Raw genomic sequence first — 6,000 nt, 5'->3', positions numbered from 1 at the left:
AGTTTGAGCAAAAGAATCAGCATAGTATAATTGGTCTGTTTTCTCTGTTTTGCTGTATTGTGATATTCATTCCAACACACATTAGAATATTCCAAGCCCTTTCAACCACCTGCCTCCACCTACATGGGATGGGAGTTTGTGTGTGTGTGTGGTGTATGTGTGTGTGTGTGTGTGTGACAAATCCTTTTGGGCTCGTCGGCTCTGCCTGTTTTGTCTGCGGGAATGCGTGTCAATTGAGTGCATGCGTGTGTAAATTGAGTGCATGCGTGTGTGGCTGTGTTAAATCTCTGTCTTCCAGGTGCCGGTGATTAACCACCTGGGCGGGCGTGTCCCTCTACCATAAAGATCCGGCACTTCCTGAATTCGAGAGAGCAAGAGAGGAAGGGAGCAAGAGAACACACCTACTGAGAACTTTGATTGAGAACTTTGATTGAGAACTTTGATTGAGAACTTTGAGAATTGAAACTTTGGAACTTTGTATATTAAACCTTGGCGTTTCGGATAAACTTTGGTGTATTTTTGGTTTCTTGTAACAAGTCTAAGAGCCGGGTTGTTACAGTGTGTGTGTGTGTGTGTGTGTGTGTGTGTGTGTGTGTGTGTGTGTGTGTGTATGTGTGTGGGTGTGAGAGTGAGAGAGAAACAGAGAAAGAGAGAGAGAGCGAATTTGTGTGTGTGTTCACACACAACATAACTCACTGGATTGAACTATCTTCTTCATCTTCTCCCAGACTCTGAACTTCAGGTTGCCCAGGTGTTTTGCCACATTGATCAGAGGTCCTGAAACCCTCTCTGGATCCTGCAGTGTGCACTGGGCTCTGGAATAACATTCAGGAGTCAGTGCTGCTGTGGGTTTGAGTTCAGAACCATAGAGAAGAGAGAGACAGGAGGCAGATCACTCACCTCTCCACTGTGCTCTTGTAGTTCTGTGAAATTAATATTGGAAATGGGTTAATTATCATTACTTCACATCTAAAGTCTGTCAGAATATCAAAATTATTTTCTCATGTGTGGAGAGCCTGTGTGTGTGTGTGCCTCCATGCGCGTGTGTGTGTGTGTGTGTGTGTGTGTGTGTGTGTGTGTGTGTGTGTGTGTGTGTGTGCATATGTGTGTGTGTCTGTGTGAGTAGTGTAAGTTTAAATCTGTCTCTTCTTCATCTCATCATAAGCATGAAGTTTACTCTGTAGACTCCATGATCAGATGTTGGTGACAGAGGTTCACTAACAAAGATAAAGCATGGGCCCTACCTGCAGGAATATGATGTCATCAGCTCCCATCTCCTCCTCTATGGCTCTGATTGTGTCTGAAAGAGATGAGATCTCGCTGCTCATCTTCTCAATCTTCTTCTTCATCAACTGACTCTTCTGCTCCTCTTCCTTCCTCAGTGCAGCTAACCTGGCTGCCTCTTCATCTCGTAGAAACTGGTGAAGCTTCTCAAACTCCTCCTTGATCTTTCTCTCTGTGTGTTGGGTCTGTACCTGTAATACCACATGTCATCACACAATGGTGTCTTAGTTTATATATGATATTAGTTTATGTTATATTTAGTGTTATTTAAAAGAAACAATCCATAACTCTTACTCTTATGTGTTGGGCAGTTTCATCACTGGTTGTTTTAACCTTTTTAAAGTTGTCCAGCTTCTTTTGTAAGGGCTTCAGGTTGATCTTCAGTTCTTTCTGTTATGAATTATCACATTATTAAGGTATTGACTGTCAACATACCTCCATATGTCTGGATGCTAGATGTAGAACACTAATTATTAGCATGATTGACTTGGTAGCTGATTGTGATCCATTAAATGTCTCTGCTCACCGCAGTGTTAATAGTGCTAGAAGTATTTCTTGTAAGATATTATTAAACATTTTCACAGAGTTTCAACACCTTATGTCAAGGGAATCCAAATATTTAATTTAACTGTTTTGCGAAACATAATATGCTACATGTTACTTTATTTGTAATATGAATTGTGCAACTGCTCTTTGCTTGCCTTTTGGTGCTGTCTCATTTAAAAAAGATAGGAATATCATATTAAACATTTATACCAATAATGAAAGTTGCTTCCAATCATGTTTTCTTTCAAGCACAGTAGCAATTATTTAATTATAAATATTATGTAATTTAATTATCTAGTATATTGTGCCCATCATTAATGTTAAACATTTCTTTAAAAAATACATACAAGTGCTTATGAATGTTTTATGAATTGTTAAACCAGCTACATTTTGATTGAGCTATTACCAATTACTGTGCAAAAGTCTAACACAGTCTAAAATGGACACACTGAAACCATTTATTCAGTTAATTTTGATATCTTGATGAAGGTGATTTCAACAGTGCTCAACACAATGTAATAACTGCAATTGTAAGAGGTGATTTGTACAGTAGGTACCGACTTATGGAGAGGAGGTCATGCAAGAAGGTTGAACGGGAGAGAAGAAAGATGGAAAAAAAGGGACATGACACCAAGTGGTTTGGGATGAACACTACAGCAACCACTCGATTATCTGTTGAGGTGAGTTTCTGAGTGAAGTTTTACAAACAACATCCATATGGTTGTCCAACGTCATTGATAATATGAAAACAATTGATGACCACTAATCTTACCTTACGCTCAAGTGCTGCTGCACTGATAGGACTGAGTTTGTGGTTCTTGTGGAGTTTCGAGTCTGGACACACCAAACACACAAGCTGTTTGTCATCTTCACAGAAAAGCTTGAGTTCAGAACGGTGCAGACTGCAGAATGGTTCTCTCTGACTTCTCTTCGGTTGGAAAGTCTCACACAGGTTCTTGAGAATCCGGTTGAGAGGATAGATCTCCTTTGAGCACTTTCTCCTGCAGATTGGACATTCCCTGGATCCTTTGGCTTGCCAGAACTGCTGCAGGCAGGTGTTACAGATGCTGTGAGTACAGGTCAGAATAAGAGGATCCTTGTAGATATTGTAGCACACAGGACAGGAGAAATCCTCTTCTAAAAAGGACTTGGATGCCATTTTGTGTGGTAGTTGCAGTTGCAGTTGCTCTACAGTTATGCCTGACAGTCTTTGCTTTCACAACCTCTCTTGCAAGTAAAAGCTGTTTTGCTCTCGCGTCAACCTGAACCAGAAAATTCACTGAAATTAAACGAGACAAGACTCCAAGACAATATTCCAGTCTTCACAGCTGCTGTTTCCTGTTTATGATCCTTTCCCATACAGATAACACTCTGTTAGGACAATGTGTCAAATGGAACTGAACAGCAACATGTCTGTCAAGTTCACTTCTTCATTCAGGTGAGGAGTTTCAGAGGGAGGAGCTATGGTAAAGTCATAAAGGCATCTGGTTGGACAGGGCTTCTGATGTGTCCGTCCTTCCTCCCTCTCTCTCTCTCTCTCTCTCTCTATTTTTCTCTCTCTCTCACTCTCTCTCTCTCTTTCTCTCTCTCTCTCTCACACACACACACACACACACACACACACACACACAAACCATGGTGGATAAGAGAGCGAGTTCAAAGTTAAGGCTTAATGATGGTTGTTGCAGAGCAGTGGTTTCAGGTATTACACCTGTTATCTCCTTTCAGCCTTATTAATGGTTAGACATGTGTAATAAACACACCCTCCAGTGTCTGTCTTTGGACCCTTAGTCTACTACAGTAAAGAATATATTTTAGTCGCAGGGATAAAGTCCGGGTTCCCCTGTCTCCTGTCACCCAGTTCCCTTGTCTCCTGTCTCCTGTGTCCCAGTTCCCCTGTCTCCTGTCACCTTTGCTGCAGCTGCTGCAGGTTAATCCTTAACTCACCCTTCATCATCAGCTGGGGAGGGAGCACCAGAGGGCCCCCACCTGCTCAGCCTCCACACCTGCGGGAGAGATCTGAACACTCTGATTGGATGGAGACACTGACTGGCTACTGCCTCAGTCTTGTTTCACATATGAAGAGAGGTTTAGGGTACCAAAGATAAGACATCTCAGAGTTATCCGTATCCGACATTGTAGATGTTTAATTATGTGCAAGTGTTTGATCTTAGAATGTAGTTGTTTCTCTGCGTCTATGTATTCTTACCATTGTAACAGGTTGCAGGGTTGGGCAGTGCAGTTCCTGAGGTATCAGTCACGATTGGAGGTTAAAAGAAGGTTTTAATTAGGCAAACTCACTTATAAAAGGTACAACTCAGGTATTTCTTCAACAAACTCAAACAAAGGCAAAGGTAGGTTCTTGAAACACAACACAAAAGTCCAACACAAAATGTTCTTGTCCCTTTTCCTTCAGGGTTGAACAATAAACACAACTTACTGTGGCAGTCGGCTTCGAGTGGGTCCGTCCAGCTCCTGTCAAGCTTGGGGCTATCCTTCCCCCTTCCGGTTGTGTTTCAGCAAGCGTTTCACTAAGCGCTTCAAATGCCCGTCCGGTGCTCCATGTGCTCTAGTTCCACCCGGTTCTCTGGGTCCTCTCCCACCATATGCACCACCCCTCTTAAAAGGCCTTTCAATTAGGTGCCTGAAGCACCTACACCTGGGGGCCTGCTGCACTCTGGGAGCTGTAGTCATTTGAATGGCGGCCATCTTGTAGTGTGGCAGCGTTGACAGTGCTTCTCTGATCAGCTCTCCCATGCTGTCATGAAGGCTGAGAGACTGGATCCATGAGCAGGGTGGTTTAGTGAGACAGCTAGTGTCTTTATTAGCACAATTCATACTTTCACAAATGAGCAGATAAGGAACACTGCCTCACAGAGGCATTAAGGCAAATCCAGAGTCATAAAAGGCAATAAGGCAGGAGGTCAGAACACAGACAAACAGGTTTATGAACGGCTCAAAGATAAGTAAAGGTAGAGGCAGACAAAGGTCAGTAACAAGAAGAATGTCAGGAATGCTCAGATAATTCAATGTGTAGACTGAACACTGAGGGAAAAAACATGTTATTTATGCAGTATTTATTTGCAGAATTTAATCAGGTATTTACACAGTGACTGTTGGTGAGTGTCTGTAGAGGATGCTGTTACAGATGTGCTCCTGTGTCTTTAAACTCCCCTTCCTGAGTGGAGATGACAGTGGACTTCAGGAGGAGCCCCCCAGCACTGCCCCCCCTCATCATACACAACAGTACTGTGTTGGCTGTGGAATCCTTCAGGTTTCTGGCATCCACAATCTCCCGGAATCTGAAGTGGGAACCCAACATCAACACCATCATCAAGAAGGCCCAGCAGAGGATGTACTTCCTGCACCAGCTTAGGAAGTACAACCTGCCTCAGGATCTGCTGATCATGTTCTACACCGCAGTCATAGAGTCTGTTCTGTGCACTTCAATCACTGTCTGGTTTGGATCGGCCACCAAACTGGACAAGAACAGACTCCAACGGTCAGTCAGGTCTGCAGAAAAGATCATTGGTGCCAACCTGCCCACCATCCAAGACCTGTACACCTCCAGAGTCAGGAAACGGGCAGGAAAAATCACTGCAGACCCCTCACACCCCGGACACAAATTATTCAAACTCCTCCCCTCTGGTAGACGCTACAGATCACTGTTCGCCAAAACCTCCAGACACAAAAACAGTTTCTTCCCCCTCGCCGTCTCACTACTGAACAACTAACCCACTGTAGCATATATATTTATATATTTATCCCTGCACTTCTCGCACTCTCCACTTCTTCTTTGCACTACTGTTGTGCAACATTTCACAGCTACTGTATATAGCCATTCCGCCTTGTACATACTTTTTTAAACTCCTTAGCACTGTTTGTTTATTTGTATTGCATTGTATTGTATTGTGTTGTATATTTTGTGTAAGCACACTGAGAGTCACTTTACCAAGTCAAATTCCTTGTTTGTGCAAACTTACTTGGCCAATAAAACCTGATTCTGATTCTGATTCTGATTCTTCTGATGAGCCCAGTGTGCTCTGATTGGTCAGCTAGGTGGGCAATAAGCATTGTCGCTACACGATGGTAGTCCTTTGGCGGATAGTAGTCCCTCACATTGCGCATGCGCTGCTGTCGACAGCGAAGCCGCGCATGCGTCACAACGAC

The sequence above is a fragment of the Clupea harengus genome, chromosome 2 (genome assembly GCF_900700415.2).
Source record: "Clupea harengus chromosome 2, Ch_v2.0.2, whole genome shotgun sequence".
NCBI classification, from domain to species: Eukaryota; Metazoa; Chordata; class Actinopteri; order Clupeiformes; family Clupeidae; genus Clupea; species Clupea harengus.
Note: the sequence above shows the minus strand (reverse complement) of the source record.